Source organism: Phoca vitulina, unplaced genomic scaffold (assembly GCF_004348235.1).
Source record: "Phoca vitulina isolate PV1807 unplaced genomic scaffold, GSC_HSeal_1.0 scaffold27, whole genome shotgun sequence".
Taxonomy (NCBI): Eukaryota; Metazoa; Chordata; class Mammalia; order Carnivora; family Phocidae; genus Phoca; species Phoca vitulina.
This window is the reverse complement of record NW_022589730.1, coordinates 18,759,301-18,774,876: the sequence shown is the minus strand read 5'-3', so window position 1 is coordinate 18,774,876 and position 15,576 is coordinate 18,759,301. Positions and strand designations below refer to the sequence as shown.

The window sequence follows — 15,576 nt, the reverse complement described above, 5'->3', positions numbered from 1 at the left end:
TATGCCTTGATCATACTGTTCTCACTGCCCGCATTGCCCAAGAGCTCATCTCTAGATGCCCAAATTCTCTTCATCATTCAAAACTTCCATCAGATGCCACTTCTAGGAAGCCCTTCCAAATCTCTATCCTGAGCAGTTAGGATCTCTCCCTAGAACTTTCACTGATTCTCTCATAGCATTTGGCACTTTCTCCCATATATAAATATTTACATATATTGGCTCCTATAATATACATAACACACATATCTTAAACAATGTAATATACCCCGCTGCATCCAAAATTGATTACAGTTTCCTATTAGCAGTCCACATTCAGTAAATACTTATTGGAAATATTTACTGGATAAATAAATAATTGATCTGTGCAAGCAGATGCTCTTAAAGAATCTAATGTATATCAAATCAGGACACAAAAATGGGGGGAAAAATCATGGGCACAATTTAAGCAGATGGACAACCTCGATAAAAGTGGCTGATACTTCAAATCATCGCTCCATTCATTTGGCTTAATCTGTCTCTTCAAGGTTCTACTTCTTTAAAGAACTTCTTTTCTTTCCCTTGAAATTGCGGGAATAATCGGGAAATGGCCCTATTAAAATGTAAACATTTCTTGAGAATTAGTTGTGGGTAAGGCTTTCTTCAATGACTTGAAACCCAGTCCCACTGATAAATTTTAAAATGAGAAAATAGGAAAAGCAATTTATCAATAAAGCCATGCTGCCCTACCCATATATTAAAAATAAATCAAAGCAGATATTAATAGAATGGGAAAGAAAAGACACAAAGGAATATAATCTATCGGTAGATTAAAATGAATATGTGTAAAATGGCATGGGTATTAACTGGAATGACCTTTTCCCTAATGACGAAATTTAGGGTAAATATAACAGCTACCATTTCTTGACTACCTACTCTATGCCAGGCAAATGGAAAGCACTTTTTATATATTGTTTGTGTTATAATACATTTTATATATTCATTTATCTCAACACTTCAGAGTCAATATTATTGTTCCTGTTTTAGGAACACTATTTTTCCCCCCTTCCTTAAGGGAGGAAACTAAGGTTCACAGAGGTTTAAAAACTTGCCTAGGCTAATATAACAAGGATGTATCATAGCCATTATAACTCACTACCTTCAGCAGTAAAAGCAAATAATAGGATTCTCCATTTCTTCAACACTTACAGGCTTAGACACACACACATCTCAGCTATGTCTCATCTCAACCTTTTTAATTAGGCCCAACTTCAAAGCACTAACTTGTAGGGCTGTAGCTGAGAAGTACGGAAAGACACAAGAATTGCTGTGGATAGTACATAAAGTGAATAACCCACATCAAGGTATCCCACTGTTGACTACAGAGTTTAGAATGTATTAATATTCCTGGTTCTAACTATCTCTCCTACTACAACGAAGCTGCTTTTACACTGCATGACAAGAAAAATGCAATCAAGGTGTGCATTTATATATACAATGTAATATATTAAGATCCTCCTGCTACTCAAGAATGCTTTGGAAAATTCAACCAAGTCTTTCTTCTTTTCCCTCTTCACCTCCCCCAAACTGCCGCTCTCTGTGCCCCATCCCATAGGAAAGAGCCTACGACATTTGGGCCTGGGTAACCCTGGGAACCAAAAGGCTTGGTTTGTCTAGAAGAAATCCAGTTGAGTTTGTAGCCTAAAAAGAGACGAATCTAGAAAAGTTTCAGCTAAGCATTCAAAGTTTCCACTTTTTTATCTACCACAACTGAGTTTTGATTTCCCATCCATTGTTCCAGCTACCTTAAAATAGTCTGTAAATTCATTCCAAATCTGGCTGTTGGGTGAAATCCCTGACTACACACACAAAAGGCTGATGGGAACAGGAGTCCCTCCATACCCAGGATGCTCAGTGCCACCTGCTGGAGCAAGGGAAGGAGGATTTATCATGGGCAGAGGCTATCACTTCAGCTTCTATGAGCTCTGGGCTCCACAACTTAGAGGTACCTGAAAAGTACACTGGGGCTGTTGGAACATATGTGAGCCTAGTTTCCATGGCACTTAAATCCTTGCATTTTGAGCTTTTGCATAGCAAATAAAACCATCAATGAAACAAAAAGGCAACTACTGAATGGGAGAAGATATTTGCAAATGATATTTCCAATACGGGGTTAATATCCAAAATATAGAGAGAATTTATACTACTCAACATCCCTCCCCCCCCAAAAAAACCCCAACCCAATCCCATTTAAAACTGGGCAGAGGACCTAAATAGACATTTTTTCCAAAGAAGACATACAGATAACCAACAAACACATGAAAGGATGTTCAACATCACTAATCATCAGGGAAATGCAAATCAAAACCACAATGAGATATCACCTCACACCTGTTAGAATGGCTAGAATCAAAAAGACAAGAAATAACAAGTGTTCGCAAGCTGTAGAGAAAAAGGAATGCTTGTGCTCTGCTGGCGGAAATATAAACTGGTACAGCCACTGTGGAAAACAATACGGAGGTTCCTTAAAAAATTAAAAATGGAAATACCAGAAGATCCAGTAATTCCACAATGGAGTATCTACCCAAAGAAAACAAAAACACTAATTAAAAAGATGTGTACCATTATGTGTATTGCAGCATTATTTATAATAGCCAAGATATGGAAGCAACCTAAGTGTCCCTCCATAGGAGAATGGACAAAGAAGATGTGATCTATATACATATATATGTATATATATATGTATACATAATATATACATATATATGTGTGTGTGTGTTATATATATAATGTAGTATATATACATATATATAATGTGATATATATACATATACATATATAATGGAATATTCCACAGCCATAAAAAAGGATGAGATTTTTTTTTTTTTTTTTGGTGCCATGTGCAACAACATGGATGGACCTAGGGGATATTATGCTAAGTGAAATAAGTTAGACTGAGAAAGACAAAATACCATATGATTTCACTCAGATGTGGAACTTAAAAAACAGAAATAAAACAGAAATAAACAAACAAAAAGCAGCATCAGACCTATAAACACAGAGAACAAACTGATGGTTAACAGAGGGGAGGGGTGGGGTGGGTAAAATGGGTGAAGGCTTCCAGCTGTGGAATGAATAAGTCCAGGAATAAGAGTCCCAGCATAGGGAATACAGTCAATGATACTATTAATAGTGTTGTATGGTGACAGATGGGGACTACACTTGTGGTGAGCACAGCATAAGGTATAGAGAAATTGAATCACTATGCTGTATACCTGAAACTAATGTAGCATTGTATGTCAACTATCCTCAAATTAAAAAAATTTTTAATTAAAAAAATAAATTACATTGTGAATATTATCCTGTATCATTAAAATAGTCTAATAATTTTTTTTTTTTGCATTTTGAAGCACACTGCTTTGCAATGATCTGTTTTGCTCAATAATATATCAAGAGCATTTTTTCTTGTTTTTCTAGGCATGTGGTCATGGCAGCTTTTTAATGTGGCCCAAATAAAGTCTAAATATGATATTACAACAGCAAAGTCAGCAAAGCGAGATGTGGTACATCTCTGGGTGCTCAAGTTTGCATCTCAATGTAAGAGACAAGATTTATTAGGACTTGGGAGGCCAAGGATTAATAGAATGAATCACCTTATTTCCCCTAAAGGTTTGACCCAGTGTGTGATTTGTGCCTGCTAAGCTGATATAATGATGAACAATCCCTTTTATTAATGTAGCTAAAAATGGAACCTGCGGTAAGACCTTACATAACCTGAAATGACACATGGCAACTGAAGGCCACTTCTCCCATGAGTTCTTGGAGCCGAAGTTAAGTTGGCATCTAATGAAAAATGTAAACCTGGGAGCATTTACCCTGCTATCTGCACTGCACCTTCAAGTTAGAACTTTCAGCTTTCATAGCATAAGAAAAGTACACACACACTATTGAAGCCAGGTTATATTAGATAAGCATTTTTCACATGGATCTTTCTAACTTATTCTTCTCTGCCAACTGCTAAGTGTTACCATGACCATTATTAGGAATAATAATAGCAATTAATTTGTAAGATATCTATCATTCTGAAGATTCACATTTTATATACTAAATATATAAAAATATAGAAAAAATTTAAACAAATGTTAATTGCAGGATACAATATTGTTTTAGATTCTCTCAGACCAGAGAGTTATAAAAAGAAAAGTGAGGAGAAATTATCTGTGTATCACAAAAAGTTATAGGCTTGTACATAAGTCTGGGGGAAAATATCATCAGGGTTAAGTGACTTCATCAAGGTCACACAGTTTAGGAGCAAATATAAATAAACCCAGTTTCCTTACCGAGTCCCAGTCTTGAGAATACAGAGAGAATAATAAGACAAATAATAAAGTGAAAAATAAAATGTTAGCTAGTGATATGAACCAAAGAAAATCTGGTTCTAAGCACAAGGATGGGAATACGCATGGGGTAGACAAGGAATAGAATAGTCAGTAGACTTGGCACAGGATGAGTAAGGTAGAGAGTTGTTTAAGATGATGTTAGTAAGCTCAGCAGGGAGTAGGCCACAGGGTTCTTATAAGGAATTTAAATTTTATTCTACGAATCACAGGAAGACCTGAACAGGTTCTAAACAGGGGAATGATGTAAAATAATTCATAGCTTGTAAAGCCCACTCTGCTGCTAGATTGAAAAGAGTGACAAAGGATGGGGAACAGAAGCCAGGAGACCAGGTAAGGGTCTACTGCTGAGCTGTAAGACATGACCGTGGTCCGCTCCCTGCTGCAGAGACTGCAATCTCCTTGTGCTGGAGTAAGACCTAAACCCATCTTAAAGGCTGGCCAGGGAACTCTAGTGTCTATCCAGGGTGGAGAATCACAGGTGCAGTGTAATAGCAGTGAAAATGGAGAGAAATAGATTTGTGTTGCTTTCAGGGTAGATTCAAGAGGACTTGATGGTGGGCAAGATGTAGGGAGGGAGAGCAAGAGAGGAGACAAGAGGTACTTCTAGGCTTTGAACCTGAGAAACTGTGTTGGTGATTCCATTTCATAATATATTAAAGTCTAATTGGATAACAAGCTTGGGCAGGGTCGAAAGCAAGCATTCTATCTCAAATATATCACATTTGAGATGTCCAGGTGAGGATGTCCAATAGTCAGTTGGATATTCAACTGCAGAGATCAGGAAAGAGGTCAGAAGTAGATATGTATGTGTGTACATGTGAGTGTGTGCATGTATGTTCATACCTGTGTGTGCACGTGTGTGCATGTGATCAATACAAAGATGGTGTTTAAAGCATTGAGGACTGGGGGAGATACTTAGAAGAGGGTGTGTTGAGAAGAGAGGAGAACTCAAGACTGAATCCTGAGATCCTCTTCTGCAGGATTCTAAATTTTGGAGTAATAGAGAGGTGGTAGGAAAGCCAGCACGCTGTGTCAAATGTGGCTGAGACCCAAGCAAGATGAAGACAAAGAAATGGCAGCTGGATTCCCCAATATTAAAACGATTGCAGATACTGGCAATAGTAGTTTATGGAGAGCGGTAAGGAGGGGCTCTAACGGGGGAGGAAAGAGGAGTTAGCCATGATCATGACCACAGGGGAGATTTCTGGGAAAGAACACAGAAACACCCAGTACCAGCATGGGAGCAGGAACTCGCTTGATCTAGCTATTGAGTCAGGAAAGGACAAGGGAGGAAGCATAGGAATGGATTCTGGTTGTTTAGTAGGTAACTCACCTGCTGCTTGATTCAGTTTTCTGAGTCAAGTAAGTGGTGAAGTCACAAGTTGATGGAGAGGCAGAGCAGGAGGTGAGGTGAGGAGTTGTTTTGGAGAATGGTGTAGCAAACACACCAGGCATGCGTTGTAGGAATGCTGACTGTGTGCCCATTGGAGGTCTGCCGTCGGGGATTTTTAATAAGAGTTGTCACCACAGGTGTGTTTTTTCTAACAATGTTCAGCTGTTTGGGTTGAGGGGCAAAGTGTGTTGGTAATTGAGTTTAATGAGGGTTTGAGTTTGCCAACTAAATATAACAAAGTGAGAGACGGGGCAAGGAAAATGTGTTTGCAAGGGATCAAAAATGGACCAAAGTAAGGAGGAAAGTGAGCACAGCACCGGGGTGTGGAGGGATAATGGACAGGGTCATGACAGGTCTTGCTTGATTGGTGACATGGAAGGCAGAGCCAAAGAGTTTTCAAAAATATATCGTAAAGCGATAAAGAGGTAGAAAGTGGTGAACAGAAAGGCTGGCCAGAATAAAAGGTTTTTACCCACACCAAGACAAAAAAGACCTGCCCTGCACAAGAAAAAAGAATGAGAACAAAAAAGGAATCAACTTTTGATTTCTCATTGCTATCCCTGGATTCAAGAGGACAATGGTGTGGCATTTTCAAAATGACTTTCATCAATGTATTTAAAAAAATGCAACCTGCCTAATGTAATCCTAGTGCAACAGGAAAAGCTTATCAAGGGTCCACTGAACATAGTGCCATGAGTTCATGCAGAACTCCCTAGCCATGTATAAGATAAAGGATTTCTGGGTGAAGTTCCAGGTAATGGTGTCTGCAATTAGCTCTTAAATGGTTAAGAAAAGAAAAAAAAAAAAAGAGGGAGAAAGTAAATCTGGCAACATCTTAACAATTGGTGGAACTAGGTGAATCTCAGATGTTAATTTTATTACCTACCACTTTTCAGTAGATTTAAAATTTTCAAAAAAAAAGTTGAGGAAAATAATAATAAAAAGATAGCCATCCTCAAAAACAAGATGAAGAGGGTCTGGGTAGCTCAGTCAGTTAAGCTCCCAACTCGTGATTTTGACACAGGTCATGATCTCACAGGTCGTGAGATCCAGCCCCATGTAGGGCTCCGTGCTCAGCAGGGAGTCTGCTTGGGATTCTCGCTGTCCTTCTACCCTGCTTCTCCCCCTGCTCTCTCTCTCCCTCTCAAATAAATAAATAAATCTTAAAAAAAAAAAAAAAGCAAACAACAAGGTGAATACTCCATGTATCAAAAATGGAACCACAAAAAGAAAACACAGTAATAAGCAGGGAGGACACAGAAAACCCACCGGACTCCGGGACTAGAAATAGGTGAGGTTGTCCAAGAGATGAACTCCTGTGGGGGATAATTCTGCTTCCCGAAAAGAAAGAGCTGAGTCAGGTGAGTGGCATGAAACTGCAGGCTAGGAAAGAGCTCCCCCTGCAATGAACACATTTTTTAAGGTAGCCACACGGCCCAGGACTGGGGACCTCTGCTGCTGAGCTGTCTGAGCTGACAGGAGCACAATGTTACTGCCTTGGAAATTTAATTTGTGAAACCTATGCAGGATGAGCGCCTCAACCAGACATGCCTTTGGACCTGGATGATGGTGGTTGGGGAGATGTAGCTGTAAAATGGCCTTGACATGGTAGGGAAAGATCCGAACAGTGAATAAAGAAGGGAGAAGGAGGAGGAGGAGAAAACGAGGAAGAGGTGGAGGGAGGGAGAGAGGAGGAAGAGGAGGAGTAGGACCTGTGCCTGGAATCTTGAGGAGTTCTGCAAAGGCACATCAACAGAATGCTCAATGTCAGAGACTCTAGTTTAGCATCTGAACCATCTTGAGGACAGACAGGACTTTCAGATTCAACTGCTATTTATTGAGCAATTACTACATGCAAAAGCAAGCTAAAGGAAGCTTTCATGGGTTACCCCCCTATCCTCACATTTTATAGGTGGGGAACCAGAGGCTAAGAGATGTACAGTGACTTGCTCTAAGTTATATAGATAGTAAAAGGGAAAGTGGGGGACTTTCTAAACCAGGTTTATTATTATTATTATTATTATTATCATTATCATTATCATCATCATCATCATCAATGTGATACACGATCATTTGATTCACAAAAGTGGGTAAAATGGGTACAAAGTTCAACAGAAATGGCCTGGAGAGGAACTGGGACTTGGTGGGACCATCAAGGATGAGCAGAATTTACATAGGAAGAGAAGAAGGGGGTGCATTCCAAATGAGGCACGTAAGAGACAAAACAGAGGTGGAAGGCACGAACTGTGTGGAGAGGACTTAGCGGAGACCCGTCCAGCTGCATGTTCTACAAGATGCAGGAGCAAACAAATGACTCCCGGCGCCAAACAGCGCATGAATTCTTTTTGTAGAAACATAGTGTTTCGTGGCTACAGCACAATCCTGAGGAAATGAATGGGAGTTTTCTCCCTGCTGTCAGGGGCATTCTCCTGGATGATTAATTGACAGTTCTCCAGCCAAGCCCCAGTTCCTTCTGGAGGCCATGACCCTTGGTGTGCACCTGCCGCCACAGACCGGGCAAGAAAATGTATTGTCTTCCTCTTTCTCTTCTGAGTCCTGCAGCTGCCAGGCTGCTTTAAGGAAATCTTCTTTACCTAGAGTGTAAACCTGAACTTCTCTGGTTTGCAGGGTCAAAGCTTCACATTTTTGGTACATTCGGGGAAGTGGTACTTCAGAAGCTGATTTGAAAAAGCCCGTTACTCACATGGCACTGAGGGTTGTGCCCTCTTTCTTGCCTTTTTTCCACTTAGTGGCTTTCTGACCACATTCCTCAACGCCACAGCCCCCTCTTTGTGACAGCTGGAGCGGTTGCCTGGAATCCAGAGGAGATGGGCAGTGTCTCTCACATTCAGGAGCAGAGAGCCGTTACCCTAAAGGGAAAGCAAACTGAGCTGGGAGTCCGTAAATTCGCAATTTGTCCCTCCATTCCAACAGTCCCACAAAGACAAAGCTAGTATGGTAACTGCCTTATTTAAAAGATTTTTGTGGCTTTCAAAGAATGAAAGTTTTATTTTCCAGTCACAGAAACACTACAAGTTTCTTGGGCCTTGTTAGCAACATTTGGGGCATCTTCGAGTTGGGGCTGAAGCATTTACCATGAAGAATTCTAGAAGCCAGAGACTTTGGGGAATTAAAAATAAGAGTAGCCATCCCATGAGCACTTACTAGATGCCACACAGTGTTCTAAGTGTTGCACATGAATCATCTCAGTTAATTTTATTTAATCTTAATGATGACTTTTTGTCATTCATTCATCAAACATCTGTTTGTTGTGTGCCTGTTTTGTCCAAGACACTGTTCCGGGGGAATGGAGACACAAAATAAACAGGATGAATAAGTAAATCACATAGTGACGTAGGAGGTGATAACAGCTATGGAACTAATTGATTAGGAGAGAGGGGTTCAGGAATCCTGGAGTGAAGCAGGGAGGGGGTAGGAAGATCTCATTGAGAAGGTACAATTTAACAAACGCGAGGAGAGCAAGAGGGTGAGCCATGCCATATGTTGGAAGAAGAAGAATACAGGCAGAGGGAACCACTGTGGATTTGGATTAACATAAGCAGGGAAAATAAAGATAATTTATTGGAAGAATATTAGAGAGTTTACTGAATAAGGAAAGTGGAAATTTGGTATTATTTTTGTGCTAGGCAGAATAATGGTCCCCCAGCATTTTCTGTGCCCCCATCCCAGGAAGCTGAGAATATGATAGTTTACATGGCAGGGACAATTAAAATTGCAGATAGGATTAAGGTTGCTAATCAACTGACTTTAAAATCAGATTTTTAAAATCAGAAGATTACCCTGCTTTTTCCGGGTGGGCCCAATGTCATCATGAAGGGTCTTTAAAATGGCAAGAGGGGGGATGCCTGGGTGGCTCAGTTGGTTGGGAGTCTGCCTTCGGCTCAGGTCATGATCCCAGGGTCCTGGAATCCAGTCCCACATCGGGCTCCCTGCTCCGCAGGGAGACTGCCTCTTCCTTTGCCTGCCGCTCTCCCTGCTTGTGCTTTATCTCTCTCTGACAAATAAAATCTTTAAAAAATAAAAATAAAAAAATGAAATGGCAAGAGGGAGGCAGATGAGAAGAACCAGAGAGACAGAAATGTGAGAAGGACTTGTCCAGACATTGTTGGATTTGAAGATGGGGGAAGGGGCCATGAGCCAGTGAGCACCGCAGCCTCGAGAAACTGTTTCTAGTCATAGAAGCAAATTCTCCCCTGGAACTCCCAGGAGTAAGTGAATAGCCCTGGCGACACCTTGATTTTAGCCTAGGGAGTCTTCACTAAGTTTGTGGTGGCAATTTGTACAGCCACTATAGGAAACTACCAGAAGCGGATCCACAGAACACTTCCCAAAGGCTCGTCCACCACAGGCTCCGGGAAAGACAGACACCAGGAAGCAGGTTGGTCTTTTCGGATGACCCAGGATGAACCAGCTTCCGCCACTTTCCTTACCTGGGCCACGGCTTCCACCATCAGATTGTACCTTGTCCGTTTGGAGAGCACCTGGGTCAGTGCAGCTGGAGCTGAGAAAGTGAGGGAAGAAGATGGGATCAGAGCGGGGTGGCGGCCAGGGCTCCCTGGCAATTGAGACGTGCCCTGCGCTATTGGGTAGGAATCCCCCAATTTACAGAGGGGGAACCTGAGCGATTAAGTAACTTTCCCAAGTTGAAACAAGTGAGATTTGACTTCAAACCTCTTTGCCTTCAAAACCCATGTTATGAGCTCAGCCAAACTGTTCCGTTGAAACCTGGCTCCTAGTGATGCTCTTGCCACGTCAGTGCATCACCAAATCCCCGCAGTGGTGTGTTCAGGCGGCCTCATTTGTTCACGACCATGTGTTAGTCAAGTGCATTGCACCTTGTTGCAGGATTGCGCGCAAAGCTAGCGCGCGCCATGGCATAGACCTTAGTACATTATCATTCTCTTCCTTGCCCCTGTCTTTCCTACTCTCCCCCTGCTTTTTTCCATCACTGAAGGACCAAAGGGATTTTTCTGACTCTCCAGCTATAGGGTTCTGTTTAATTAAATAAGGAATCTTTCCACGACCTAGTCGGGCTTGCTCATGATCTTACTACTTTTTAACCCAAGTTTCTACGCTTTTTCTCATCCTTTGAGATTCAAGTTGCGCTACTCTCTGTGTGTATGTAGGTAGCAGGCCATCTGTTATTTCTGCCTGCCAGCCTTCCTCCCCTATTCTCTCGCTAAGAGTGTCCTCATTTTTCTGTGAGAACCACTCCAACCCCCAGGCATCCAGTCTTGGTAGCTCTGTCAATCAAAGTGTCACAGCCTCTCCTGGCCAAGAAGTGGGACTAGACACGAGCTTAGCCAATCAGACTTCCTGGGAATTTGAATCTAGAGGGCAGTGAACCAAGTATGAAAAATGGTTGAAGCTGGTTCACCAACGTATTTCGTGGTGAATGTCTTTTCTGAGACCATGAATTGTTGGGGAGTTTTCTGTAAATATGATACTGCCCAATTTTCACTTTTTCTTAGTGTCAGTAAGCTCTCCACAACCTGCCAACAAATTATTTTTAATTTTCCTTGCTTGTGTCGACACAAGTCAGTGTCTGTTACTTGCAATTAAAACAAACAAACTTAACTGATAAAATCTTGCCTCTTGACTAACTAGCTTAATTTACTTAGGCTTTAATATTTTGTGCTTCAAAGGCTCTTAGCTATGTTACTAAATATGACTACCTTCCATTAATTAAGAAGTAGATTTTGCTACCTAACATCTACATGTGTGGGGTTTTTTTAAATTATAAACCCCAAGTTTGGAATAAAGCAAATTATCCTGCAATTTATCTGATAACCAACATCTTTCCTTTATTTAGCCCCCACCCCCCTTTTTTAGGAGTAAGTGAGTAGAGATATGGTCCAAAATGTCAAGCCAGGGCCCCTTTCTTATTTGCTTTATACTTTACAGAAAACTCCCCCCAAATTCATCTACCTCTTTGTATGGTGTCTACATAAAAGTAAAATTCTGGAGTGAAGGTAGTCTCTTGAAAATACAAAATAGTACTTGGAGAGAGTAATTTATTGTATGTTAATATCCTTTAGTATGAACACTTTCATTTGGATTACTTTATCATAATAGTGGTGTAACATAGCCACAAATTTTAAGTTCTGGCCAATGGCATATAAGCAGATTTGCTGCATACCACTCCCATTTTCTCCTTCCTGCAGAACGGATTATAGATATGATGGCTGGAGTTCAAGTAGCCATCTTGGGCCATAAGACGGAAATCACAGACTGAGGATAGGGGAGCATCAAGAGAGAAGGTGCCTGAGTCCATGATAACTTCATGACTCTACTCTGCCAGCCCTGAGCATCCAAAATTTTTGTGCAGATAAAAGAAAAATATATTCTTATCTTGTTTAAACCTGTGTTACTTGGATTTTCTGTCAGTTGCAAATACCATAGGAATTTAAACCCTAAGTGATATAGCTAGCTATATTCCAAAGGAGAACCTACCTCCCACCCCTACTCCTTGCCATATATGCATACTTCCCTTAGCCTCCTTGGATGATCTTAAATATGGTATAGAATAAATTGCATTTAACTGTCAAAAAAATACCATGCAACACACATGTTAAATATTAAACATGCCTGTTATATCTATGTCAATGAATACAGAGTCAATGAATATTCCCAAATAGGCTTGGACTTGAGCTTCTCCTCACCCACACCCACTGAAGCTATATTCTGTCCCTGATCTACAGGGAAAGGTCTCAGGCTGCATTGGCCTCTCTCTTCCTGCATGCAACTTTATGGATTTCTCAAAACTCTCAGGAAGACTCCAACTTTGTTCTTCTTCAAGGTCATATGGTTTTAACCCTGTCTTCACCACATATCTGCTCTTTGGCTTTGGGAAATATACTGAACCCCTTGGTGTCTCTATTTCCTCACCTACAAAAGTGAGAATAATCTTGGAGAGTTGTCGTAAGGATTGAACAAAATAATGCACCTAAAGCTCTTAGAGCCTGATGTATAGTAACTCCTCAAATAGTATCAATTCAAATTATGACTGTTATTTCATTCCAAAAGAGAAAATATGAAAGTCATAAAGACCTTGACAAGGGAAAACACTGCCATCTGAGGAGACAGGTAGACAGGAGCCTAGATGGAGTACTGTCTTCCTAACCATCACCGCAAAACCAAGGTCCTACTCCATGATAAGAAGATAGCTTTGGGAGCAAAGATATGTATCATCCCCAATTCTCATCCTTTTTACTTAAAATAGCTTTGTATCAAATAGGTCTTGTTCTCTCCTTAGAACCCCAGAGGACAGCAGCGATGTCTTCCTAAAAGGAGAGCTCCTTGGGGTTGAAGATGGCTTACTCATTTCAGTCGTCTCTACTCCATCTTGGCTTACTCTGCTTCCCTGACTCACCAGTCTCTCCCAGAGGCTCCTGCAAAGTCAAACATACTATAAAGAGGCCCTCACCCAACTGACCAGGAGAATTGCTCTCTCCCCCTCCTTCAAGGACACCCCTAGACTTTCTGAAATGAGGAATTTGTCTAACAGTGTTTTGCAAATTTTATCTTTTTAATTTTTTTTTCTTAAATTCTTTTCCCTACCTTATAAAGTCATTTGCAGGAATCTATCTTCTTCTAGATTTTTTAAAGTGTCCTTTTTAATAGTCATCCTCGAAACGACATAAAACATGGCAAACAATTATCAGTGGAACTATTTGCTTTCCAGTTAGTATATAAAATTATGATGGCAGAGAATTGAGGATTTAAGGGATTTGAGCTTCATGACTTTTTTTTTTTCTTAAGGAAAAAAACAATGTAGCCCTCATTTAACACTGTCTCTTCGTGGTTTCAAACCAGTTCCTTCTCAGTGTTATCTGATTCTGGCAAATTTACCAGGAAGACAAGATTACAGTGCCCACACTCTTCTTTTCAATCTTTCCGGAACCTTATTTGTATCTCTGTGTCAACACAGTGAAGAAAAGATAGTGTTTCATTTGGAGTGGCCCACAGCTACTGGCATGCTCCTTAATTAGTGTCTGTGACCAGTTAGCATTGTTTAGATTTCATTCAACACACTTACCCAGAAACGTACTTCTTCTCGGCTGCTGTGGTATGCACCAGCTGTCTTTAATCTGTCAGGACCCAATTCACAGACCAAAAATTCTGTTATGAGCACAAATGTCTGAGAGTGGGCTTTTGTTTATTTTCTGCTTAGGAGACAACTTCCATCTATTTCTGCCATTAAAAATAAATAAGTGAGTAAACAAATACCCAAACAAACACAACAGGCAAAAAGCACAGTATCTCAAATCCAACTAAACTAAAGTTTGGCTCACATAGACATCGCACCTCTTTTTGGTCAAGTAATTACTGCTCTTAGAAATAATAAACTCGTTCCTAAATGCCATTTTGAAGACTAAACAAATCCATGACAAAGCAGAAGAACAAAGAAGCTTATGGTTTCAGGAGAAAAGGTCATTATTTCCATTGGCCAAGCCATGCACATTACAGTTCTTATAAAAGCATGCCACTGAATGCTACCTTGGTTCACATTCTCCTTTCCTAAATGTGTGAGTGGGACTGTCTGCACACAGTACTTGCCTGCACACCTGGGTGCATTCCCCTCGTTCCAACACTTGGGGCAATGGGACACACAGCTCTCCTTGTTAAGGTTATGTGGAATTGGATGTTGGTAGTAAGGAGATCCCAGCCCCCACTGGAGCCTTGACTCTGCATTCCCGTAGTCACTTATGCACCCTGTATTATGACTTCTGTTTCTATGACTTCATCATGTTATAATGCCAGCACTCAGTACACTTTTGGGCATGTGGTGGGTAGTTAGTATCTGTTTAATGAATAATAAAAAGCAACACTTTATACCTGTGTATTATCTGCCAGGCACTGTGCCAAGGTCTTTGCAAGTGTGAACTCATTTAATCCTCACAACAGTTATTATTATCCAGTCCACTGTTGAGGAAACTGGGACACTGAGAGAGAAAGCAACTGGTTCTTAAGGGGCAATTCATATTTAAATCCAGGAAATCAGATTCTAGAAAATATGGTTTTGACCACCACACTACACTTCTTCTCTCTGCCCACATCTAACCCCCAGGCCTATTTGCCTCACCTAACCTGGTGGTCCCTGAGGTCTCTTCTCTTCCATAGAGTGTAGTTCTAGCCTATGATTCTTGGAGAACTAATGGGGCACAGAGAATCTTCCATTACCTACCCATCCCCCCCTTTACATTCCTTGGTCTTAAATTCTTGATAAGATTACATAAGGGAGCAGGGAACCATGGTTTTCCCTTCTTCCAGAAGTAAAAGTCTTCCATAAAAAAATACAAGTATCAGAACAAACAAGAAAATTGCACATGGTTCCCATTCTTTCAGTATCATTTTAATATAAAATTAGTTGAAAGGTATAAGGATTCCTACAATTCCGTTCAGTGGCTGCACATCACCAAAAACGAACCAACACAGTTTACCAGGGACCTGTGACAGCACAAAGGGCCCTTAATAATATGTGAGAGACCAGAAAGCACAGGCTCAGTCCTGAGCCAGCCACCAAAGAGGTGTTAGGGAACCACAGAGGGAGGAGAGGAAGTAGAAACTATAAAATGTGTATATTTGTTTTCCCCAAGAAACTAAGCTATGAGGGAAAGGAGAGAGGGTCATTGGCAACAACTGGGACACAGAGATGAAGAGAGATTTGTTTAAATATTGATAAATATGTCTGTAACTTGCTGAGAAGTAACATGTTGATAGTAAGAGGTGGAAAATACCAGGTGATGCGGAGGGATTAGGTATAAAATGTGAGTCTGGTCCTCC

General features: G+C 40.7%; 1 long non-coding RNA gene across 1 annotated transcript; it reads right to left on the bottom strand.

The window, feature by feature from the left end:
* Nucleotides 1-8,399: 8,399 nt before the first annotated feature.
* LOC116643658 lies at nucleotides 8,400-13,940 on the bottom strand. Its single transcript, XR_004301594.1, has 3 exons — nucleotides 13,829-13,940; nucleotides 10,221-10,291; nucleotides 8,400-8,639 (listed from the first exon to the last, which is right to left on the bottom strand). It is a non-coding gene; the product is annotated as an uncharacterized LOC116643658 (long non-coding RNA).
* Between the last annotated feature and the right edge of the window lie 1,636 nt (nucleotides 13,941-15,576).